The 27,375-nt window shown below is 40.2% G+C and overlaps 1 protein-coding gene and 1 pseudogene across 2 annotated transcripts in view; one reads left to right on the forward strand and one right to left on the reverse strand.

The window, feature by feature from the left end:
- Positions 1-27,375, reverse strand: part of TMEM108 (transmembrane protein 108) — a 426,991-nt gene that overhangs the window by 38,707 nt on the left and 360,909 nt on the right. The gene's annotated exons all lie outside the window — the stretch shown is intronic.
- LOC114110302 (small ribosomal subunit protein uS5-like) lies at positions 6,394-7,274 on the forward strand (annotated as a pseudogene).

Genomic DNA, 27,375 nt, shown 5'->3' on the forward strand with positions numbered 1-27,375 from the left:
CCCTTGCCCCCAGTTTCTGGCTCAGGAGTCCTGGGCAAGTTACCTAAAGCTCTCTGGGCCTTAGTTTCCTTACCTGTAAAATGAGATTAATAACACTGTTTATCCCCTATGGTTATTGTGAGGGGCTAGAGTTAATATACAAGGTTAAATATATATTAAATGAGTTAAAGGGTTTACAACACTCTCTGGTACACAGTGAGCAGGACCTCAGTCTGTCCCACCCAGTGTGGTAGCCACTGATCACATGTGGCCATGGAGCACTCCACGTGTGATTCGTTCAGACTGAAATGTGCTCTGGCTGTAAAATACATACCTAATTTTGAAGACTTAGTACAGAAAATATAGAATATCTGGTTAACATTTATTTTGGTATTGATTACATGTTGAAGTGATAATATTTTGGATATATTTGATTATTAATAAAATGCATTGTTAAAATTAATTGTCTCATGTTTACTAATGTATTACTAGCTACTATCAAATTTAAAATTATATACATAGGTCACATTTCTATGAGACAGTACTGATCTAAGTCCTTCCTATAAAAGTAACAATGAAAGCAGAATATAACAGATATCATAATAGAGGCATATGTACCGTGAGAAGAGCTACTCAGTGTGGATCACCAGCAGCATCAGCATCACCTGGGAACTTGCTAGAAATAGAGACTCTTGGATCCCCCTTCCAAACCTACTGAATCAGGAATTCAGGGAACAGGCTAGGCAATGTGTGTGTGTGTGTGTGTGTGTATGTGTTTTAAAAAACCTCCAGGTGATTCTAATCTCACCAAATTTTTAAAGGTACTGCCCAAAGAGGGTGCAGAGGAATCAGTGACCTGTTCTATTGGAGGAGGAGACTATGTCGTCCACAGGCTAATAATGGAAAAAATGTAGTGTAGTTGCAGAGGCCACAAAGAAAATGGTCCAGGCAGTTAGTAAATTTGAAATAAAAATAGTCAGGTGAGCTACAGCAATGCTCCATCCTGCTCTGCCTGGCTCCTTCAGATGCTGCGTTTTCTGCAAGTGATGCCCTCCGGCTCTGGCTAGGTTTCTCGGTCTCGGTACCTTTTTAAGCTAAAGTGAGCCAAGAACAAATGGAATTTGAGCTGTCTGCTAGCAGTGAACTTAATTTGCATTTGTAAAGCACAACCTCAGAAAGGTGTGGTTATTATTCCGTGGTTTGTGGATGTGGTGCCAACTGGGCAGCTCAGGTCCTGAAACAGACTGCAAGAGAGAAGCAGTAACTCCTGAGCCAGCCCGTGACAAGGGGGTCAGCTTGTAAATACAGTCCTTTCTGAAAGCACTGTGAGCCAGTGGAGGATTACAGGGTGGTGGTGGGGAGGGATGCAGGGATCCTCCTCCATTAGGAAAAGACTCTACACTTGACTCCATGATTTTGCCCTTTGGATTTATGGTCTTTATTTTCTCCTGTGCTCTTACCAAATGGATGCCTTTCAATTGGTAAAGTCCAAATTCTGCCATTAGTCTTCAGTGGGGCTGTGCAGAGGGATGCCAGTCCACAGAAGGCCATGTATGTGGTGTGGGTAGAAACCACTGTGAATGTGCCAAACTCATGCCACATTTCTTTCTAGGGAAGTGGTATGAGAGAGCTGGGAAGAAGGGGCTCCGTGGGGCAATGTCACAGTGGAGGAGGCTGCAGGTACATAACCAACACATCTTTATATGGAAGCCTATCTCTGCTCTCCCATCATTTGATTTACAGGGTGTGTATGCATGCGCATATATTTACATTTCTCTTGGGTAAATACCTAGGAGAAGAACTGCCGAGACATACAGTAAGGATATATTTAATTTTGTTAAAAACTGCCAAACTGTTTTCCAAAGTGGTTTATCATTTTACATTTTTGTTTTAAAATGTAATTATGTTGATGGACAGACTGTTTAGATAATGAAGTACATTGGCATGATCCCAAAGTCAAAATGCAAGTAATCAGTACAGTGAAAAGCCTATCTCCCAGCTTCAACACACCTCAAAGTGAGTGGTACTTCAAGAGATGACTGAAACATCTACAAGCAAACACTTAACCACAGTTTCCTTCTTCATGCTTTACACTGATGGGTGTGTAATGGATACACCCTGCTTTTCTCACTTAATATTAATAATATATCTTGGATACTGAATGAGAACCATCTTCCATAGTGTCTTTTGAGGAACTCTATACATATGCAGAGTACATCATGAGAAACACTGGGCTGGAAGAAGCACAAGCTGGAATTAAGATTGCCAGGAAAAATATCAATAACCTCAGATAACACCACCCTTATGGCAGAAAGTGAAGTTGCTCTGCAGGACATGAAATCTTCCCAGACCAGGTATTGAACTCATGTCTCCTGTGTTTTCAGGTAAATTCTTAATCACTGGATCACCAGGGAAGTACCTCAGTTAAATTTTTAAAGTGTTTCTTCAAGGCCTCCTGTCTGTGCTGCTTTCTTCACACATGTCCTGTGCCCTCCCCCACTTCAACTAATCTGCCACTTCAAGGCTTAGAAGATGGGTGAGAAGGGAGGAGAATAGTGGACAAAAGGAAAGAAAACAATGACAGGGTTGTGGGGGGTGAGGGGCACAGTGGAGAGATAAGGGAAAGGTAAGGAGGGGAACTGTAGAGAAGGCATCCACAGAAAACAAATTGTCAGATAAGGGACAAATGAACAGCTGCCCAACCTTAAACTCCATCCCTTCCCATTTCTCCCCTCTCCTGCCACTCCCCTTGAAGCCAAAATGTCCACTGGGAGCACTGGGAAAAGGGTATCCATGCCTCACATTCTCATGATCTACTCATTAGTTATGTGTCCAGTGACTGAAGAGAGGCTTCTGAATTCTGGGCTCCAGCAGCTCCATCTGTAAGACCATAGAATCCCTAAGACTCCTTTACAGATTCCTCATTCTAGGATTCCATGAAATCTTTGTTGTCCACACTCAAACCATCTGAGGTTGCATCAGCTTGTGGCCAGATTCTGGGAGTGAATTTTATAAATTACCCTGTGCTAACTGTGCTATCTATTCAGGCAATAGATAGAATATTTACCTAAGGAAATTCAAGCTCTTCTGTTTTAAGCACATTTCATCAAACATAAGAGACAACACACTATTGTTTTATGTCCCAGTAAGAAAGAAAACACACTGCCAATTACACTATAACACAACGCTTTCTGACATTTACAATTTTTATTCTATGCTACTGAGGGAGCGCCTTTAGACTTATCCAGACACTTCAATCCTGCATCCCTTCACTTACATCATGTGGTACACAATTGCCAACCCTTTTGCAAATATTTCAGTAACAAAACACAACCCAGTTTCAACTGTTTTGTAAGGGTCTTCTTTCCTTTAGTCCCGTTTAGAACTTGATCGTTGCTCTGGTATATGGAATGGAGACCATTCTTAAATGATGAACATTTGTTTCACAAATAACAAATTTCTGCTCTGCTGCTCTGGTTCTATGCCTTCTGCACACAACACAACTTTTGGAGGTTGAGCCACAGTAATCTTTTTGAAGAATTTAAGATAGCAGTTAAAGATGCTCAGTACTAGTGATGCATATGAGTCAAATAGAGATGATGAGGTAAATAACTACAGCTGACACTCACCACTTGGGCTGTGATCACCGTCTGACTGACAGGAGAGAAAGGTGTGTGCTTAAAAAAAGTCCTACTTTCCTACTGTAGGAGGTAAAGAAAAAACAAAGTGCCTTGAAGCAGCATGTTGTAGCATTTTTCTTCTTTGCAACCATTTCCCAATGCTATGTAGCGATATTCGGATACTTCAGCTGAATATCTGTGCCATGAAAGTCACCTGGATCAAAATAGGTCTAACCATGGAATTCTTGATATGACCCACAAAAAGTGTATCTTCACAGTTGCCCTCCCTCCCATGAGCTCAAAACAAAAACAAAAACAAAAACAAAAAACCAAAAAACCAAAAAACTTTGGTTTACTTAATGAATTATGCATTAGAGTGTGAAATGCTGATCGTTTTAAAGGGAGAAAATCAGAATTAAACTAGTTTTTTTTCCCCAAGCATGTGCTTAGCACATATGCCAAAGAAATGTGTAAAGGAAAAAGCCAAATTAGAAATTTATATCTGTGTAAAAAATGGTTATATGACATTTAAAGTAAGATCTGACAACTATAGCTACAGTTAAGAAGGCTGCTTGGCTCTTTTAAGCCCCTCTCTGAGCTGGGCCTGCCAGGCTCTGTTTGGCGAGTGGGGGTGCAGGGATCTTGGGAGGTGTCGTTACATGTTGGCATGGCAAGGAAAGCACACACCTTTTTCTCTTGGTGATGGATTTTGTGTCTCTGTCTTGTCCGAGGTTCACACTCTGGTCTCTCTAACCTTGATCCCCTATTCTCTCCACCTTATGCTGTTTCACAAAAGTGCTGCTAGGATCCACTAAAAAAACCCCTAATATTTCTATTCTGTACAACTCATTGTAGTAAACAAGTGTCCTGGCCATGCTCCCCTGAAGTTGCAGCTGAGTGACATGGTGTTCTGGGTACCAGCTCACTCTCTGTGCCCCTTTAGCTTGGTAGGAGTCTCTCAGATGCTGACCAGGTTTGTTGGGTGCCTCCATGTCAGTCAGCCTCCAGATGAGGGTCCACAGCTCAGACCCTCACTCAAGCACATACCTGACTGGTGCCTGCCAGCCTCCCGCCACAGACGTGGAGGTCCAAAACGAGGAAACTGTTTCTGACATATGCCTTTCATGCTTTCAGAAAGGATTTAAGGTGGTTTACAATGGGATGGGCACAGACATAAGCTTTGTAACATAAAAATTGAGATCAACACTTTACAGAAGACTAAAATGAGCTGAAACAGAGGGTGGAAACAAAGACAACAGGGAGAAGCAAGAGTCGCCTGTGAAATCCCCAGCTGCTCACCCTGCCTCCTGCGGTCTCATTGCTAAGCCACCTTAAAGGACACAAGCACACTGGCGTCTCTCCAGAATGTTGAGGAGCCAAATCTGGCAGAAATCACGTGCCTGCCTGATGCTTGTGAAGGAAAGTTTGGAAAGGGGGCTGTATGGTTAAAATGGAGAGTAGGCAGGACACAATACTATTCTTTTTTTTGACAGGGGGAACCAGAACATAGCAATTGGGTAGCAGTGAGGTTCTTGGCTCTTAAACTGCCTCCATGCATGTGAGAGGTGATTATTTCTTCCCACCGCACCAGCTTTCTCCCAGTTCACATCTCACATCTAGTACTTCTCTGTCAATCTAGGAGCAGGGGGGCAGTAGAGTTGGGGTGACCTCACATGCACACTCTGAGTTAAAGTCTTTATTTACTGTCAGAGATGAGGAGACTGCACAGGGCAGAAGCAGATCAGCAGTCCTTGGCAAAGGAACCCTGGCTTTCGGTTCCCTGATGGATAGGATCCTTAGGATGTTTGAGGTTACACAGGTTCTTGCTATGTCACTGCCCTGGTAGGCTTGGGTCTTGCATCTTCATTTTTAAAGAACTAAGACTAACAATGTATGTGGTTCCATTTAAGGAATTGTTACAAAAACAGACTCTTCTAACTCTTGAGCCAAAATCAGCATCAGATTGCTTCCCATAACTTTAATTTCACAAAGGTGGGTGGTAAAGGCAGAATTATCAGCACCCTCATACCCCTTGAACAACATCTTTGCCTCCAACCTCTGGTATTTTAGAAAGAGGTTCTCCCCATCCCTACCCCAGCATGACATTCTGCTGCTCAAAAATCTAGTTGGCTTCCTTCAGATTAAGGAGGAATTTCAAGATCAAGTCACATAGGTGGTAACTGGCAGGACTGAAACTTGAACTTGGGTTTTCTAACTCTGTTCGGAGTGATGACTTCCCACCACATGAGAATGCATGGCAGCACCTAAGATTCCTAAGCTTACTGCTGCTGTGTCCTGTTTATGTTTAGTTACCATTTCTCTTAGGTCAATATGAATATCAAGTTGTAAATAAAATGTTCAAAATAGTCAGCAGATCATCCATGATGAAATCTCTTTAAAGCATGAGGAGGAGGTAACACTAGCTTTTAAGATGACACCAACTCTGCATTCTAGGATATTTTGGGGGTGCATCAGATAAGTGGTTCTTACTGGAACCAGTGGGATTTTAAGACACTCCCTGGATGAATCTAATGTGAAGTCAAGACTGAGAATCAGTGATGTAATAAAAGCTGCACACTAAATCTCCTGCCCCTGGTCTCCGTAGCCCATCTTGCTCAATGGAACCTGAGTGCAACTGAGGGGACAGAAACAATGAGGCCTTTGGAATCAGGGAGATCCTCATCCACATCCACGTGTCTTAGGAAAGTGCTTTCAGTTGTGTAATCTTGGGCAATTGATCACTCTAAGCCTCATTTCCTCCATATGTAAAATACAGACTTAAGGTTTGGTGAGGCTTCTTCGTAAAAACACCAAATGAAGGCTAACACCGGTGCTGTGGGAGGGCCTGGAGGCCCCGGGAGCCCTGGAATAGGAGGCTGGGGTAGCATCCATGGAGACTTTGGCAGTGGTGTCCAGGGCCAGGGCTGTGGCCAGGGTCAGGGCTGGGGTAAACGCCATGGAGCTCTTGGAGGTAAGGCCAAGGACAAGGTGTGGCTCCCCGATACCAAGCTGGGCCCTCTGGTCAAGGACATGAAGATCAAGTTCCTGGAGGAGGTCTACCTCTTCTCTTTGCCCATCAAGGAATCTGAGATCATTGTCTTTTTCCTGGGGACATCCCTCAAGGATGAGGTTTTGAAGACTTTGCCCGTGCAAAAGCAGGTCTGTGCTAGCTAGTGGACCAGGTTCAAGGCATTTGCTGCCACTGGGGATCGCAACAGACATGTCAGTTTGGGTGTCAAGTGCTTTAAGAAGGTAGCCACTGCCCTCCTGGTCATAGGGGCCATCACCCTGGCCAAGCTCTCCATTGTCCCATGTGATGAGGCTACTGGGGAAACAAGATCAGCAAGGCCAACACTGTCTCTTGCAAAGTGACTGGCTGCTGTGGCTCAGTGCTGATGTACCTCATCCCTGCCCTCAGGGGCACTGGCATCGTCTTGGCCCCTGTGCCCAAGTAGCTCCTGATGATGGCTGGCACTGATGACCGTTACACCTTTGCCAGGGGCTGTACAGCCACCCTCAACTCTGCCGAGGCCACTTTTGATGCCATTTCCAACTGATCTCTGGAAAGAGATGGTGTTCCCCAAGTCTCCGTATCAGGAATTCACTGACCATCTTGTAAGGACCCACACCAGTCTCCATGCAAGGACCCAGGCTCCAGCGGTAGCTGCCACGTAATTTTATATGAGAAAAAAAAAGCGAATGAAACTGGTTAAAAAAAAAAAAAAGAAGAAGGTTTGGTGAGATAACATATGAGAGGGCTTCTCACAGTGTCTGGTACAGTCCCTATGGCTGCTATTATCATAATATTAACTCAGAAGATTTCTTCTTCCTTCCTAAAGTGTCATAGTCTCTAACCATTGATCAGCCTTCCAAAGGGTTCAGAATAAAGCAGCAAGTGGGAACACGGGATGTCCAGAAAAAGCCCACATGCTGGATGTTCAGCAGCTTCTATGGCCTTGACTTTCTGTAACAGGCATGCAAAAGTGGGGTGAGGTCTCAGGGGAGGGCAAGTTTCTGGGGGAGGTAGGAGCCAGTGGGAGAATATCCCCTGGAGACTATGTTTTCTTACAAGCATGTTGAGTTTGAAATAGGCAGGACCCTCCAGGTGACTCAAAATCAGCCCCTCCCCACCACACACAAATGTGAAGTAATGCTGTAAACCAAGGGTGATGTGCAAGCTATTTGTCAGGGATTTGAGAAAAGTAGCACTGGAAGGAAACATTGTCCTCCAGATGCTCAGCATTTGAGGCAAGAGAGGTCCCTCCTGGACCACGGTGATGCTGGCGGCTTTTCTTACTGCTGTCCCTTTCCACCTACACGCCCTACCTTGATAAAACCTACTGTCATAGATGCTCTACCTCTTTTTATCTGATTTGGGAAATATCACAAAAAGAGAGTCCTTTTCAATCTCATTTTTGGACTATTTGCTATTTCCTTCCATTTGTCTTTTACATTTAACCACGTAGAGAATGTTGCATGTCACTCAGCTCTCCTCTTCAAGACTGAGGCTGTCTTCCCCCAGAAAGGAGTGTTGGTTGCTCACAGCAGAATCCCTCCCCTGGAATTTCCCTGGCCAAAGGAAGGCACAAAAAGCTATATGATTCCATTTGTATACAATAACACACATTTCATTTAATTTTTTAAGCTGAAGTATTTGATTGGTGATGGACAGGGAGGCCAGGCGTGCTGCAATTCATGGGGTCGCAAAGAGTCGGACACGACTGAGCGACTGAACTGAACTGAACTGATAGTTAATTTACAGTGTAACCACTGGTTTGTTTCCTGTGAACCTGTTTGTTTTGCATATACATTAATTTGTATTATTCTTTAGATTCCACATGTAAGTGATATCATATAGTATTTGTCTTTCTTTGTCTGACTTATTTCACTAAGCATAATATTCTCTAGGCTGACCCACTTTGCTGAAAATGGCAGAACTCCATTTTTTAATGACTGAGTAATGTTCCATTACGTGTGTGTTTATGTATGTGTGTGTATATATCTCTGTCTCTCATATCTTTCTTATCCATTCATCTGTTGATGGACCTTTGGGTTGCTTCTCTATCTTGTCTATTGTAAATAACACTGCTATGAACATTGGGGTGCATGTATCTTTTCAAATGAATGTTTTTGTTTTCTTTGGATATATACCCAGGAGTGGAATTGTTGGGCCATATGACAGTTTTATTTATAGTGTTTTGAAGACCTTCCATACACTTTTCCACTGTGGCTGTACCAATTTACATTTCTACCAACAGCATACAAAGATTCTCTTTTTTTCACATCCTCTCCTTGTTTGTAATCTGCAGACTTTTTGATAATAGACATTCTCATAGGCGTGAGGTGCTATCTTGTTGTTTTGATTTACTTTTCTTAACAATTAGCAATGCTGAGCATCTTTTCACAGATCTGTAGCCATCTGTTGGAGAAGGCACTGGCACCCCACTCCAGTACTCTTGCCTGGAAAATCCCATTGGCGGAGGAGCCTGGTAGGCTGTGGTCCATGGGGTCGCTAAGAGTCAGACATGACTGAATGACTTCACTTTCACTTATCACTTCCATGCCTTGGAAAAGGAAATGGCAACCCACTCCAGTGTTCTTGCCTGGAGAATCCCAGGGATGGGGGAGCCTGGTGGGCTGCCTTCTATGGGGTCACACAGAGTCAGATACGACTGAAGTGACTTAGCAGCAGCAGCAGCAGTAGCCATCTGTAAGTCTTATTCAAAAAAATGTCTATTCTGTCCATTTTTTGACTGGGTTTTTTTTCTTTTGATATTGAGTAGTAATGACTCTTTACATATTTTGGATATTAATTCCTTGTTGGCCATATCATTTTTTCCCATTCTGTACATTGTCTTTGTTTTGCTGACAGTTTCCTTTGCTGCGCAAACATTCTTAAGTTTAATTAGGCTCCGTTTGTTTATTTTTGCTTTTCTTTCTTTTGCCTTAAGACAGTCAAAATTACTGCTATGATTTATGTCAATGAGTATTCTGCCTATGTTCTCTCATAGGAAGGAGTTTAATGGTTTCAGGTCTCACAGTGAGGTCTTTAATCAATTTTGAGTTAATTTTTTAATATAAATTTATTTAATTGGAGGTTAATTACTTTACAGTATTGTATTGGTTTTGTCATACATCAACATGAATCTGCCACAGGTATACATGTGTTCCCCATCCTGAACCCCCCCTCTCCTCCCTCCCCATACCATCCCTCTGGGTCGTCCCAGTGCACCAGCCCCAAGCATCCAGTATCATGCATCGACCCTGGACTGGTGATTCGTTTCATATATGATATTATACATGTTTCAATGCCATTCTCCCAAATCATCCCACCCTCACCCTCTCCCACAGAGTCCAAAAGACTGTTCTATACATCTGTGTCTCTTTTGCTGTCTCGCATACAGGGTTATCGTTACCATCTTTATTTTTGTATATGGTATGAAAGTGTAAGAAAGTGAAGTCGCTCAGTCGTGTCCGACTCTTTGCGACCCCATGGACTATAGCCTATCAGGCTCCTCTGTCCATGGGATTTTCCAGGCAACAGTACTAGAGTGGATTGCCATTTCCTTCTCCAGTGGATCTTTCCAACCCAGGGATGGAAGGTCTCCCACATTGTAAACAGATGCTTTACCGTCTGAGCCACCAGGTTCTAATCTCATTGCTTTACATTTAACTGTCCAGTTTTCCCAGTACTACTTGTTGAAAAGACTGTCTTTTCTTCATTGTATATTCTTGCCTCCACTGTTGTAGATTAATTGACCATATGTGTGTGGGGTTATTTCTGGGCTCTCTATTCCATTCCATTGGTCTATGTATTTGTGCCAGTACTATGCTATTTTGATTACTGTAGCCTTGTAGTATAGTCTGAGGTCTGGGTGGGTGGTATCTCCTGTTTTTTTTTTCTTCTTACTTGAGACTGCTTTGTCAGTTTGGGGTCTTTTGTTGTTCCACATGAATTTTAGGATTATTTTCTAGTTCTGTGAAAAATGTCATGCGTATTTTGGTAGGGATTGCATTGAACCTCTAGATTGTCTTGGGTAGTATGGTCATTTTAACAATATTAATTCTTCCAATCCAAGAGTATGGGGTATCTTTCCATTTCTTTGTATCATCTTCAGTTTCCTTCAACAATGTTTTATAGTTTTCAGAGTACAGGTCTTTCACCTCCTTGGTTAAGTTTATTGCTAGGTATTTTATTCCTGTTGATGTGATTTTAAACAGGATTTTTTTTTAAATCCCCTACTGACAGTTCATTATTAGTGTAGAGAAATGTAATGGATTTTTCTAATCTTGTACCCTGCTTTCTTGATGAATTCACTTATTCTAATAATTTTTGTGTGGAGACTTTAGGGTTTTCTATATAGAGTACCATGTCACCTGCAAACAATGACAGTTTTACTTCTTCCCTTCCATTTGGATGACTTTCATTTCTGTTTCTTGTATAACTACGGTGGCTAGGACTTCCAATATTATGTTAAATATAGGCAGCAAGAGTAGAGATCCTTATCTTGTTCTTGGATAAACCTAAGTAAAAGTAAAAGCTGTCAGCTTTTACCCATTGAGTATGATGCTGGCTGTGGGTTTGTCATAAATGGCCTTTATTATGTTAAGATGTGTTCCCTCTATACCCACTTTGATAAGGGTTTTTTTTTTTTTAAAATCATGAATGGATGTTGAATTTTGTGAAATGCTTTTTCTGTGACTATTGAGATGATCATGTAATTTTTGATCCTTCCTTTTATTAATGTAGTATATCACATTGATTGATTTTCAAATGTTGAGACATCCTTGTGCCCCTGGAATAAATCCTACTTGGATCATGGTATATGATCCTTTTAATGTATTGCTGGATTTAGTTTGCTAATATTTTGTTGAGAATTTTTGCATTTATATTCATCATAGACAGTGGCCTACAATTGTATTTTCCTTGTAGTGTCTGTCTGGTTTTGGTATCAGGGAAATGGTGGCTTCATAGAATGAATTTGGAAGTGTCCTATCTTCTCCAATATTTTAAAATAGTTTGAGCAAGATAGGTATTAGTTCTTCTTTACATGTTTGGTAAGATTCCCCTATGAAGTCACCTGATCCTGAACTTTTGTTTTCTGGAACCTTTAAAAAAAATAACAAATTCAATTTCACTACTTGTGATTAGTCTGTTCAAATTATCTATTTCTTCTTGATTACATCTTGGCAGGCTGTATGTTTCTAAAAATCTGTCCATTTCTTCTAGGTTGTGCAATTTGTTGGCATACAACTGTTCATTTTTTAATGATTTTTTTTGTATCTCTGTGGCATACATTAATATTTCTCCTCTTTCATTTCTTATTTTAGCCCTCTCTCTTTTCTCTTTGGTGAGCCTGGCTAAAAGTTTACCAGTTTCAAATTTTTATTAAAACAAAACAAAACAAAACTCAGTTCTTGGTTTCCTTGATCTTTTATATATATTTTTATTTGTATTTTATTTATTTCCTCTCTGATCTTTATTTATTTATTTATTTGGCCAATTCTGAGCTTTGTTCATTTTCCTAATTCTTTTTTTAAATATAAATTTATTTATTTTAATTGGAGGTTAATTACTTCATTTTCCTAATTCTTTTAGGTGGTAGACTAGGTTGTTTGAGACTTCTCTTATTTCTTAAGGAAGGCCTGTATTGCTATAAACTTCTCTCTTGGGACTCTTTTGCTGCATCCCATTGATTTTGAAGTGTTGTGTTTCCATTTTCACTTGCCTTAAACGGTTTTCTAATTCCCCCTTTGATTTCTTCATCAACCCACTGGTTTTTCAAGCAGTATATTGTTTAGTTATCATATGTGTCATTTTCCCATTTTTCTTTCTGTAGTTGATTTCTAATTTCATACCATTGTAGTTGGAAAAAATGCTTGATATAATTTCTATTCTTTTAAATTTGTTGAGACTTGTTTTGTGGCCTAGCTTGTAATCTCTTCTGGAGGACATTCCATGTATACTTGAAAAGAATGTATATTCTTCTATTCTTGGATGGAATATCCAATATCTGGTCTATTCTGTCTTAAAGTCCTGGTCTATTATGTTATTTAAGGCCATTAGTGCCTTACTGATTTTATTACAGTCCCTTACTATTATAGGGCTTCCCTGATGGCTCAGAGGTTAAAGCATCTGCCTGCAATGTGGGAGACCTGGGTTTGATCCCTGGGTTGGGAAGATCCCCTGGAGAAGGAAATGGCAACCCACTCCAGTATTCTTGCCTGGTGAATCCCATGGACGGAGTAGCCTGGTGGGCTACAGTCCACGGGGTCGCAAAGAGTCAGACACAACTGAGCGACTTCACTTCACTTCACTTCACTTCTACTATTATAATATCATTGCTCACTTCTCCCATTATGTATGTTAGTATTTGCTTTATATATTTAGGTGCTTCTGTTTGGGGTGCATATATGTTAGTGAGTGTAACATCTTCTTGTGTTGATCCCATTATCATTATATAGTGTCCTTCTTTGTGTTTATTATAGCCTTTATTTAAAGTCTACTTTGTCTGACATGAGTTTTGCTACCCTCATTTTCTTGTCATTTCTATTTGCATGGGGTACTCTTTCCTGTCCTCTTATTTTCAATCTGTGTGTGTGTTTAGCCCTGAAGTACGTCTCTTGTAGGGAGCATATTGAAAGGTCCTTTTTAAAAAACCAATCAGCCAACACTCATACTTTAAATGTGCAGTATACATCTGTAAATCACTACTCTAACCAAGATATAGAAACTCTCTATACCCTAAGAAACTTGATACTCCTTTTTAGCCAATAATCCGGACTCAGAGCAACAATTTGTTCCAATTTCTACTACAGATTAGTTTTGTCTGTTTTTGAACCTCATATAAATAAAATAATTAGATATTAATTTTGTGTATGTTGACTTTATAACCATTAGTTAGTTCAGTGGCTCAGTCATGCCTGACTCTTTGCGACCCCATGAATTACAGCACGCCAGGCCTCCCTGTCCATCACCAACTCCCGGAGTCCACCGAAACCCATGTCCATCGAGTCAGTGATGCCATCCAGCCATCTCATCCTCTGTTGTCCCCTTCTCCTCCTGCCCTCAATCTTTCCCAGCATCAGGGTCTTTTCCAATGAGTCAGCTCTTTGCATGAGGTGGCCAAAGTATTGGAGTTTCAGCTTTAATATCAGTCCTTCCAGTGAACACCCAGGGCTGATCTCCTTTAGAATGGACTGGTTAGAGTCCTTGCAGTCCAAGGGACTCTCAAGAGTCTTCTCCAACACCATAGTTCAAAAGCATCAATTCTTCAGCACTCAACTTTCTTTATAGTCCAACTCACATCCATACATTACTACTGGAAAAACCATAGCCTTGACTAGATGGACCTTTGTTGGCAAAGTAATGTCTCTGCTTTTTAATATGCTATCTAGGTTGGTCATAACTTTCCTTCCAAGGAGTAAGCATCTTTTAATTTCATGGCTTCAGTCACCACCTGCAGTGATTTTGGAGCCCAGAAAAATAAAGTTAGCCACTGTTTCCACTGTTTCCCCATCTATTTGCCATGAAGTGATGGGACCGGATGCCATGATCTTTGTTTTCTGAATGTTGAGCTTTAAGCCAACTTTTTCACTCTCCTCTTTCACTTTCATCAAGAGGCTCTTTAGTTCTTCTTCATTTTCTGCCATAAGGGTAGTGTCATCTGCATATCTGAGGTTATTGATATTTCTCCTGGCAATCTTAATTCCAGCTTGTGGTTCTTCCAGCCCAGAGTTTCTCATGATGTACTCTGCATATAAGTTAAGTAAGCAGGGTGACAGTATACCGCCTTGACGTACCTCTTTTCCTGTTTGGAACCAGTCTGTTGTTCCAGGTTCAGTTCTAACTGTCGCTTCCTGACCTGCATACAGGTTTCTCAAGAGGCAGATCAGGTGGTCTGGTTTGCCCATCTCTTTCAGAATTTTCCACAGTTTATTGTGATCCACACAGTCAAAGGGTTTGGCATAGTCAATAAAGCAGAAATAGATGTTTTTCTGGAATTTTCTTGCTTTTTTGATGATCCAGCAGATGTTGGCAATTTGTTCTGACAGAATGTGGTCCACTGGAGAAGGGAATGGCAAACCATTTCAGTATTCTTGCCCTGAGAACCCCATGAACAGTATGAAAAGGCAAAAAGATAGGGACACTGAAAGCTGAACTTCCCAGGTTGGTAGGTGCCCAATATGCTACTAGAGATTAGTGGAGAAATAACTTCAGAAAGAATGAAGAGATGGAGCCAAAGCGAAAACAACACCCAGTTGTGGATGGGACTGGTGACAGAAGCAAGGTTCAGTGCTGTAAAGAGCCATATTGCATAGGAACCTGGAATGTTAGCTCCATGAATCAAGGCAAATTGGAAGTGGTCAAACAGGAGATGGCAAGAGTGAACATTGACATTCTAGGAATCAGCAAACTAAGATGGACTGGAATGGGTGAATTTAACTCAGATGACCATTATGTCTACTATTGTGGACAGGAATCCTTTAGAAGAAATGAAGTAGTCATCAGTCAACAAGAGTCCAAAAGGCAGTACTTGGATGCAATCTCAAAAATGACAGAATGACCTCTGTTCATTTCCAAGGCAAACCATTCACTATCACGGTAATCCAAGCCTATGTCCCAACCAGGAACACTGTAGAAGCTGAAGTTGAACAGTTCTATAAAGACTTACAAGACCTTCTAGAACTAACACCCAAAGAAGATAGTCTTTTCATTACAGGGGACTGGAATGCAATAGTAGGAAATCTTTGACAAAGGAGGCAAGAATATACAATGGAGAAAAGACAGTCTCTTCAATAAGGTGTGTTGGGAAAACTGGACAGCTACGTGTGAAAGACTGAAACTAGAACATTCTCTAAAACCAAAACCAAACTTAAAATGAATTCAAGACCTAAATATAAGACCAGATACTTTAAAACTCCTAGAGGAAAACACAGGCAGAACTCTTAGACATAAATCACAACAGTATCATTTTTGAATCCATCTCCTAGAGTCATGAAAGAAGAAAACAACAACAAAAGAACAAATTGGACCTAGTTAAACTTAAAAGCTTTTGTGCAGTGAAGGAAAGAAACCATCAGCAAAACAGAAGAATAACCTACAGAATGAGATAAAATATTTGCAGATAATGTGACTGATAAGGGATTAGTTTCCAAAATAAACAAAGAGCCCAATATAAAAAAAAGAACAACCCAAACAGCAGGCTTATGAAAATATATAAACATCATATTTATTAGAGAAATGCAAATCAAAAGTGCAATTATTAAAGAAATGCATTTTATTAGAGAAATGCAAATCAAAACAACCTAGATGTCCATCAGCAGATGAATGGATAAGAAAGCTGTGGTACATATACACAATGGAGTATTACTCAGCCGTTAAAAAGAATTCATTTGAATCAGTTCTGATGAGATGGATGAAACTGGAGCCAATTATACAGAGTGAAGTAAGCCAGAAAGAAAAACACCAATACAGTATACTAACACATATATATGGAATTTAGGAAGATGGCAATGACGACCCTGTATGCAAGACAGGAAAAAAGACACAGATGTGTATAACGGACTTTTGGACTCAGAGGGAGAGGGAGAGGGTGGGATGATTTGGGAGAATGGGAATTCTAACATGTATACTATCATGTAAGAATTGAATCGCCAGTCCATGTCTGACGTAGGGTGCAGCATGCTTGGGGCTGGTGCATGGGGATGACCCAGAGAGATGTTGTGGGGAGGGAGGTGGGAGCGGGGGTCATGTTTGGGAACGCATGTAAGAATTAAAGATTTTAAAATTTTAAAACAACAACAACAACAACAACAACAACAACAAAAACTATAAAGCATACCGAACATTGATCAGAATGAAAGTGGAAGTGTTAGCCACTCAGAACCTGACTCTTCGCCACCTCATGGACTGTAGCCTGCCAGGCTCTTCTGTCCATGGAATTTTCCAGACAAGAATACTGGAAGTGAAGTTGCTCAGTCGTGTCTGACTCTTTGCGACCCCGTGGACTGTAGCCTACCAGGCTCCTCAATCCACGGAATTCTCTAGGCAGGAATACTGGAGTGGATTGCCAATTCCTTCTCCAGGGGATCTTCCCAACCCAGGGATCGAACCTGGGTCTCCTGCGTTACGGGCAGATGCTTTACTGTCTGAGCCACCAGAAGAATACTGGAGTGGGTAGCTAAGAGATAAGAAAGCCTTCTTCAGCGATCAATGCAAAGAAATAGAGGAAAACAACAGAATGGGAAGACTGGAGATCTCTTCAAGAAAATTAGAGATACCAAGGGAACATTTCATGCAAAGATGGGCTCGATAAAGGACAGAAATGGTCTGGACCTAACAGAAGCAGAAGATATTCAGAAGAGGTGGCAAGAATACACGGAAGAACTGTACAAAAAAGATCTTCACGACCAAGATAATCATGATGATGTGATCACTAATCTAGAGCCAGACATCTTGGAATGTGAAGTCAAGTGGGCCTTAGAAAGCATCAGTATGAACAAAGCTAGTGGAGGTGACGGAATTCCAGTTGAGCTGTTTCAAATCCTGAAAGATGATGCTGTGAAAGTGCTGCACTCAAGATGCCAGCAAATTTGGAAAACTCAGCAGTGGCCAAAGGACTGGAAAAGGTCAGTTTTCATTCCAATTCCAAAGAAAGGCAATGCAAAAGAATGCTCAAACTACAGCACAATTGCACTCATCTCACATGCTAGTAAAGTAATGCTCAGAATTCTCCAAGCCAGGCTTCAGCAATACGTGAACCGTGAACTCCCTGATGTTCAAGCTGGTTTTAGAAAAGGCAGAGAAACCAGAGATCAAATTGCCAACATCCGCTGGATCATGGAAAAAGCAAGAGAGTTTCAGAAAAACATCTATTTCTGCTTTATTGACTATGCCAAAGCCTTTGACTGTGTGGATCACAATAAACTGTGGGAAATTCTGGAAGAGATGGGAATACCAGACCACCTAACCTGCCTCTTGAGAAATCTGTATGCAGGTCAGGAAGCAACAGTTAGAACTGGACATGGAACAACAGACTGGTTCCAAATAGAGAAAGGAGTACGTCAAGGCTGTATATTGCCACCCTGCTTATTTAACTTATATGCAGAGTACATCATGAGAAACTCTGTGCTGGAAGAACCACAAGCTGGAATTAAGATTGCTGGGAGAAATATCAATAACCTCAGATATGCAGATGATACCACCCTTATGGTAGAAAGTGAAGAAGAACTAAAGAGCCTCTTGATGAAAGTGAAAGAGGAGAGTGAAAAAATTGGCTTAAAGCTCAACATCCAGAAAACGAAGATCATGGCATCTGGTCCCATCACTTCATGGGAAATAGATGGGAAACAGTGGAACAGTGTCAGACTTTATTTTTCTGGGCTCCAAAATCACTGCAGATGGTGACTGCAGCCATGAAATTAAAAGATGCTTACTCTTTGGAAGGAAAGTTATGACCAACTTAGACAGCATATTCAAAAGCAGAGACATTACTTTGCCAACAAAGGTCCGTCTAGTCAAGGCTATGGTTTTTCCAGTAGTCATGTATGGATGTGAGAGTTGGACTATAAAGAAAGTTGAGTGCTGAAGAATTGATGCTTTTGAACTATGTTGTTGGAGAAGACTCTTGAGAGTCCTCTGGAGTGCAAGGAGATCCAATCAGCCCATCCTAAAGGAGATCAGTCCTGGGTGTTCATTGGAAGGAATGATGCTGAAGCTGAAACTCCAAAACTTTGGCTACCTGATGTGAAGAGCTGACTCATTGGAAAAGACCCTGACACTGGGAGGGGTTGGGGGCAGGAGGAGAAAGGGATTGCAGAGGCTGAGATAGCTGGATGGCATCACCGACTTGCTGGACAGGAGTTTGGGTAAATTCCAGGAGATGGTGATGGACAGGGAGGCCTGGCGTGCTGCAATTCATGGGGTCTCAAAGAGTTGGACACGACTGAGCAACTGAACTGAACTGATTGAATATTATAAGATACTCAATTTCTTGTATAACCCTACTGGAAAATAATCTGAAAAACAATAGGTAGATTGATAGTTATAGATACTGAGTCACTTTGCTATACCCCTAAGTGTGTACACCTGAAACTAATACAACATTTTAAATCATCCATGCTTTAATATAAAGTTGTTTGTTTGAGGGAGGAAAAGACATGAATATGAACTGAGGTTGAATAAATGTATGGAGAAAATTAAGTAGGGTCAGAAGATGAAGGGTGTGATGTGGGACAGTCAGGAAGAGCCTCCATTGAGTGGAGAGGCCCTGAGGGATAATTTTTGGAAGAGCAACATGGAAGTCAGTGCAGCTGAACCAGAGTGGGGGTGGGGCAGGGAATAAATGAAGTCAGAGCAAAGGTCAATGGCATTGTTAATACTTGGGTTTTGCTCTAAGTGAACTGGAAATCCTAGAGAGTTTTGAGCATAGAAATAACACGTAATAACTATTATATGTTTATCATGTAATGACTATTACATGTTTAACATCATTTTCTCTGAACAGTATTTCTGCCCTCCCTTTTTAAGCCTTCTGGGAAATTCCATTATGTCTCAGTCCACTCCAGACTCTGATTTAATGCTCTTTTTTTCTGAGCCACCCAGGCAGAGTTAGGTCTGAGGATGTCAATCCCAAATCCATTTCCCCTGGGCCAACAGCCTCATTTCCTCATAGTCCACATTTTACTCTAGTCAGAAATTAGGCACATAGAGAAGTAAGCAGACAGCACCTGCACTCCACATTTTTTCCCATTCTAACCCCACCTTCCCTGCCACAGCCACATGAGAAGATTGTGAGCAGCACACAGCCCTGTTATATGCACACTCCTGCCATGTGAGCAGGATAACATCCCAAGAGGCAGGCACCTTTTGACTAATGAGGGACAGAGCCAGATTTTTCCCCCTCCTGTCCCCTGCAGCGACATAAGATCCTATTTTGCTCCTCCAATGATCCTTAGTGAGACTGCATCCCAACTGTCCACAGTGGTGATCAGTTCAGTAACATATGTTCTTTCTCCCTTCCACTTTTTCACTCTTTCCAGTCGCCTACACAAGTTCCCTGAAACCACTCTCCAAAATTTAAGCCATATGTCAGCTTACTTTGGGGAGAAAAAAACAGGGTTAAAACATCCCTCTCCTTTCACCTTACTCTTCTCCTGCTTCTTTCAAAAAATTTCATGTCAGCTTCAGCCTCATGGAACAGAAGACGAACACCAATAACCCCTTCTCTAGCAGGACCATACCCCACCCACTCCAGCTGGACAGACCCAGCCACTGTCCTGGCTGATCTCAGGCACACAACTTTTCTCTGGCTACGTTCCTACATTCATAATAATTTTTTCCTTTCAACCATTTTTTCAAAGATCAGTTCAAATCTCAGTGATTTTCCTAACAGCTTGCTTCTGTAAATGGCCAAAGTGGAAGTTGTTCTGTTTGTGAGATCTCATCTGCTGTCTTATAATAACTATTTCTGTGTGCTAAGTGTCCTTTCAACTTGATTATGGGATCCTTCAGGGAAGAAACACCATCTTACATTTCAATCATGGAATTATAAGACTTCATGGTTGGGAAGAATCTCAAAACTCATTCATACAGGACCAGGATTACGATGCCATATCTGATTCTAACTTCATGACTTTCAGAGACTCACTTCATTTCTTTGGACCTGCAGAAGGAGGATGAGCTCCAAGCCACTTCAAAAGTTAACCATTTCATGATTTCGTGAAAAGACAAATAGTTATTTCAACAAAGAAGGAACCAACAAACAGCCCAAAGAGAGGAAATGACTCGCTCAGGTTCACAGACTCAATGGCCAAAATATAATTAGAAGTTCAATTTCTTGATCTCTAGCCTGCTGGGAGCTATTTTGGAAAGCCCTTTGACTCTCCTACAACACCACTATGAACCTCAAGAAAATGCTCAATGAAAACATACAGATTGACTTACTAAGAAACTAAACTCTCCAGAAAGATGCAACTGACCACAATCCTTGAATATTCTTAAACACTATTACTTATCACAGAATTGTACATTACTTCTCCATTTCAATTTCTAGGCACTGATTCCTTTTATGCCATGCCAAAGGTTAGCTTTCATTTTTCTCTGTTAATAAAGTCTTATTCTTAACTTTGGAACTGTCTGACAAGCTCTGCTGTCCCTGACATGTTTTTGATTTTCCACTTGCTCTTATCTTTTTCACAAAGACAAGTTATAGCAGAGGCATATTAATCTCTTTAGACTTCTGTTTCCTTACCTGTAACCAAAAGTTGTGGAAATGAATGTTCTCTAAAGGTTTTTCTGACTTTAAGATTATTTGAGAAGATCTGACTTATCTCAGTCTATAGCAGAAGGAAGTAAAATGTAGAAACTGTGACCAAGATCTCTTGTAATAATTAAACAAATAGTTAAAACTGCTAATTTCTGTTTTGTCCTTCAATTCAGTTCAGTTCAGTTGCTCTGTTGTGTCCGACTTTTTGTGACCCCATGAATCGCAGCACGCCAGGCCTCCCTGTCCATCACCAACTCCTGGAGTTCACTCAAACTCACATCCATCGAGTTGGTGATGCCATCCAGCCATCTCATCTCTGTTGTCCCCTTCTCCTCCTGCCTCCAATCCCTCCCAGCATCAGAGTCTTTTCCAATGAGTCAACTCTTCGCATGAGGTGGCCAAAGTACTGGAGTTTCAGCTTCAGCATTTTGTCCTTAAGCAGTTATATTTTAAAGTGACATTTTAAGCATAATTGATACACAGTGTCCTTGGCACAAGGACTAGTTAGAAAACTCAGTAAAATAATGAAGAAAATTTGTCATTTTTTGCTAATAGTTCTTTGGAAGATCATTTAAATGAGTGCAATTGTTTAGAAACAGAAATGTATGAGGCCCATTCAGCTTGATAAATTCCTGTTTTGAGTGGAATTGGTGGAAAGGTGAGAGAGAGATTCGATTTTTTTTGTGTTTGGCATGGATAATTAGAGATAATTATTGAAGGACAATAAAAGTTTGTATACTTTAAAAACAAAGAAACAAGTCAGCAGCCGTCAAAAAAATAGAATAGAAATCATAAAAGAAACTGAGAAAAATAAGACCTAAATTTATATGAATAAATGTAACCAAAGTCTCTTATTAGGTGACAGAGACGTTCACCTAAAATAGAATATAGCTGATATTCTCCATTAACATAAAACACGACACAAAATATTGGTAAATACAAGGATAGATGAAAATCGGCAAAACTCAAGTAGAAATATATTTTATTCAAAGCTCAATTCAGACAAATTCATAACCTTGGAAGTTTTCATCATTTAATGAGGAAGAATGAAGATAAATGATCTGTGAATTCAGCTAAATTTTTTTCCAAAACAACAAAATGTAATTAAAGCAAAAAGAGGAAAATAAAAAAGTAAGCAAAACTGTAAATTAGAAAAACAGTCATAGATATATTCAAACGTTAATTTCTTGAAAAAATAAAATGTATGCCTTTGACCAGCTTCCCAGGTGATGCCAGTGGTAAAGAACCTGCCTGCCAATGCAGGAGACATAAGAGACACAGGTTCGATCCCTGGATCAGGAAGATTCCCTGGAGGAGGGCATGGCAACCCACTCTAGTATTCTTGCCTGGAGAATCCCATGGACAGAGGAGGCTGGTGGGCTACAGTCCATAGAGTTGTAAGGAATCAGACACAACTGAAGCAAATTAGCACACACACATGCCTTTGACAAGTATATTAAAACAATAAAAATTTGGTGTGAGAAAAATATGTAATAGATGAGGAAAATTTTAAACATGGCTACTCTTTGTACTATATGTTTAGTGTGAAAATTTTAACAAAATTTACAAGTTTCTAGAAAAATATAGGAATCAAAATTATATAGCAAAGCAGGTAGAACTGTAAGCATAGGAAGTATTTTTAAACTGTCAAATTTTTAAGTTTTTAAGGTGTGAAAGAATTATCTCCAAAAAAGACTTTTTACTGTTTTATAAATAGTAAAAAAAAAAAAAAAAGTTTAATGAATATCTTACATGCTGTATAAAGTTGCCCAGATCACGGAAAACACCTAAAGACTCTCCTTTTATATTACACAGCTCATGAAACCCAGTTACCAAAACCTAACCTGTTACCTTAAAACCACCATCTCAAACTTATAGACCAATATTAATCATAAATACAGATATAACAATATGAAACAAAGTTCTATCAAGATCAAATGAAGGTTATTCAAAGAATGCACAGATGAATTGCTCTTAGTATCTATTAATATAGACCATGAAGTCTTAAGGAGAAGAGTTGAATGACAAGCTCAATAGATTACATAAAAAATATTTGACACTTAATATCTACTCCTTAAAAAAAAAAACACCTCATACTTAGATTCAGAAGCATATTTCCTTAACCTAATAGTATTATTACATACAGTCATTTCCATTAAAACCAGGATTAAACAAAGATCCCCACTAACATCATGTTAGATTTAGTTAACCTTATTCTGGACATTCAAATTAATACAATACAATACAATAAAATAAAAGTAAGAATAATAAATGTATAAAAATAATACAAAATTATTGTTCATAGCAATATTATTGTTTTCCTGAAAAATTCTAAACTGTTAGAGCAAATAAGAGATATTCGTAAAGGGTATGAACTGGACATGGAACAACAGACTGGTTCCAAATAGGAAAAGGAGTACGTCAAAGCTGTATATTGTCACCCTGCTTATTTAACTTATATGCAGAGTACATCATGAGAAACACCGTGCTGGAGGAAGCACAAGATGGAATCAAGATTGCTGGGAGAAATATCAATAATCTCAGATATGCAGATGACACCACCCTTATGGCAGAAAGTGAAGAAGAACTAAAGAGCCTCTTGATGAAAGTGAAAGAGGAGAGTGAAAAAGCTGGCTTAAAGCTCAACATTCAGAAAACAAAGATCATGGCATCCGGTCCCATCACTTCATGGGAAATAGAGGGGGAAACAGTGGGAACAGTGGCTAACTTTATTTTTCTGGGCTCCAAAATCACTGCAGATGGTGACTGCAGCCATGAAATTAAAAGATGCTTACTCCTTGGAAGGAAAGTTATGACCAACGTAGGCAGCATATTCAAAAGCAGAGACATTACTTTGCCAACTAAGGTCCGTCTAGTCAAGGCTATGGCTTTTCCAGTGGTCATGTATGGATGTGAGAGTTAGACTATAAAGAAAGCTGAGCACCGAAGAATTGATGCTTTTGAACTGTGGTGTTGGAGAAGACTCTTGAGAGTCCCTTGGACTGCAAGGAGATCCAACCAGTCCATCCTAAAGGAGATCAGTCCTGGGTGTTCATTGGAAGGACTAATGCTGAAGCTCTCCAATACTTTGGCCACCTGATGCGAAGAACTGACTCATTGCAAAAGACCCTGATGCTGGGAAAGATTGAGGGCAGGAGGAGAAGGGGACGACAGAGGATGAGATGGTTGGATGGCATCACTGACTCGATGGACATGGGTTTGGGTGGACTCCAGGAGTTGGTGATGGACAGGGAGGCCTGGTGTGTTGTGGTCCATGGAGTCTCAAAGAGTCGGACACGACTGACTGACTGACATGAACTCTTCATAGATTAAGTGACTGTAAGTGCATGGGTTTATTTCTGGTTCTCTGTCCTGTTCTACTGATCTATGTGTCTGTTTTTGTGCCAGTGCCATAGTCTGAAATCAGAGAGCCTGACCTCTCTATTTCTTCTCTTCTTTCTCAGCTATTCAGGGTCTTTTGTGTTTCCATACAAAGTTAAAAATTTTTTGCTCTAGTTCTGTGAAAAATGCCATTGGTATTTTGATAGGGATTGCACTGAACCTGTAGATTGCCTTGGGTAGGATGGTCATTTTAACAATATTGATTCTTCCAGTCCAAGAATATGGTATATTTTTCCAACTGTTTGTGTCTTCAATATCTTTCTTTGTCTTATAGTTTGTGGAATACATGTTTTTTGCCTCCTTAAGTAGATTTATTCCTAGGCATTTTATTCTTTTGGATGTGACGGTAAGTTGCATTGGTTCCTTAATTTCTTTTTCTGATCGTTGTTAGTATATGGAAATACAACAAATTTCTGTATAATTTTGTTTCCTGCAACTTTACCGAACTCACTGATGAGCTCTAGTAGATTTCTGGTAGCATATTTAGGTTTTCCTATGTATATAGTACTATGTCATCTGCAAATGGTGACGATTTTAGTTCTTCCTTTTCACTTTGGATTCCTTTTATTTCTTTTTCTTCTCTGACTGTTGTGGCTAAAACTTCTAAGACTCTATTGAATAAAAGTGAGGAAAGTGGACATCCCTGTCTTGTTCCTGATCTTAGAGGAAATACTTTAAGCTTTTCACCGCTGAGCATGATGTTAGCTGTAGGTTTGTCATATATAGCCTTTATTATCTTGAGATATGTTCCCTCTTGGCCCACTTTTGGTGTCTTTTTAAAATAATTTATTTCCTGGAACCAACAGATTTGCTCAACTCAGGGTTGCCACAAACCTTAAATTTGTAAAAAAGTAAATATAAAAAAAGAAAAAAAACCCCAAAATATGTGAAACACAATAAAATGAGGTATACTTATAAATAAACAGGCATACTACAACTCCATTAGAAATTTATGCTAATTAAATTTCATGAAGTAGTTTAAAATACTATTTGAGTTTTGAACCAATTGTTGATTTTTCTCCATAAATGCAATACTAAAAAATAAAATAAATTTATTTTAGTATGCTCCACTGGAATGTAAGTACCACCAACATAACATATGTGTTTTGCTTTGTTCATTGGCATGTTTCCAACATCTAGAACAGTTCCTGTAAATAGCAAGTACTTGATAAATTGAAGAAAAAAATGAGTGACAGACTGAATGAATGAAGATGTGCGTGTCTTGCTGAGCCTGAGTTTGTTTCAAAAAAGATAGGAGGGGTCTACCATTTGTTAAAAGGCCCTAAATCAAAACATAAACACTGATTGATTATGTTCTATCTAGATGGTGATGGACCTTGCTTGTGATGTAGAAAGATGGGAGTTTTTTGGACCTGGAAAGACCAGTGTATAAACAGTGTCACCAGCAGTTGTGTGTTACTGCTGTGGACTCTTGGGTTAAAAGGAGGCATTTTGGAATATGTTGCAACAACTATATAACCTTCTGCCCCAAATCACCTGGTTGTGCCCTCATATCCTGTGACTTCAGATGATATTTTATCCTCTTGGCTAATTAAATCAGGTAAATCAAATCCCTTATGATTATACAGTGGAAGTGAGAAATAGATTTAAGGGACTAGATCTGATAGAGTGCCTGATGAACTATGGACGGAGGTTCGTGACATGGTACAGGAGACAGGGATCAAGACCATCCCCATGGAAAAGAAATGCAAAAAAGCAAAATGGCTGTCTGGGGAGGCCTTACAATTAGCTGTGAAAAGAAGAGAAGTGAAAAGCAAAGGAGAAAAGGAAAGATATAGGCATCTGAATCCAGAGTTCCATAGAATAGCAAGGAGAGATAAGAAAGCCTTCTTCAGCAATCAATGCAAAGGAATAGAGGAAAACAACAGAATGGGAAAGACTAGAGATCTCTTCAAGAAAATTAGAGATACCAAGGGAACATTTCATGCAAAGATGGGCTCGATAAAGGACAGAAATGGTATGGACCTAACGGAAGCAGAAGATATTAAGAAGAAGTGGCAAGAATACACAGAAGAACTGTACAAAAAAGATCTTTATGACCAAGATAATCATGATAGTGTGATCACTCACCTAGAGCTAGACATCCTGGAATGTGAAGTTAAGTGGGCCTTAGAAAGCATCACTACAAACAAAGCTAGTGGAGGTGATGGAATTCCAGTAAAGCTATTTCAAATCATGAAAGATGATGCTGTGAAAGTGCTGCACTCAATATGCCAGCAAATTTGGAAAACTCAGCAGTGGCCATAGGACTGGAAAAGGTCAGTTTTCATTTCAATCGCAAAGAAAGGCAATGCCAAAGAATGCTCAAACTACTGCACAATTGCACTCATCTCACATGCTAGTAAAGTAATGCTCAAAATTCTCCAAGCCAGGCTTCAGCAATACGTGAACTGTGAACTTCCAGATGCTCAAGCTGGTTTTAGAAAAGGCAGAGGAACCAGAGATCAAATTGCCAACATCCACTGGATCATGAAAAAAGCAAGAGAGTTCCAGAAAACATCTATTTCTGCTTTATTGACTATGCCAAAGCCTTTGACTGTGTGGATCACAATAAACTGTGGAAAATTCTTCAAGAGATGGGCATACCAGACCACCTGAGCTGCCTCTTGAGAAATCTGTATGCAGGTCAGGAAGCGACAGTTAGAACTGGACATGGAACAACAGACTGGTTTCAAATAGGAAAAGGAGTATGTCAAGGCTGTATATTGCCACCCTGCTTACTTAACTTATATGCAGAGTACATCATGAGAAACACTGGGCTGGAAGAAGCACAAGCTGGAATCAAGATTGCCGGGAGAAATATCAATAACCTCAGACATGCAGATGACACCACCCTTATGGCAGAAAGTGAAGAGGAACTAAAACGCCTCTTGATGAAAGTGAAAGTGGAGAGTGAAAAAGTTGGCTTAAAGCTCAACATTCAGAAAACGAAGATCATGGCATCCAGTCCCATCACTTCATGGCAAATAGGTGGGGAAACAGTATCAGACTTTATTTTGAGGGGCTCCAAAATCACTGCAGATGGTGATTGCAGCCATGAAATTAAAAGATGCTTACTCCTTGGAAGGAAAGTTATGACCAAC

The sequence above is a fragment of the Ovis aries genome, chromosome 1, assembly GCF_016772045.2.
Source record: "Ovis aries strain OAR_USU_Benz2616 breed Rambouillet chromosome 1, ARS-UI_Ramb_v3.0, whole genome shotgun sequence".
Taxonomy (NCBI): Eukaryota; Metazoa; Chordata; class Mammalia; order Artiodactyla; family Bovidae; genus Ovis; species Ovis aries.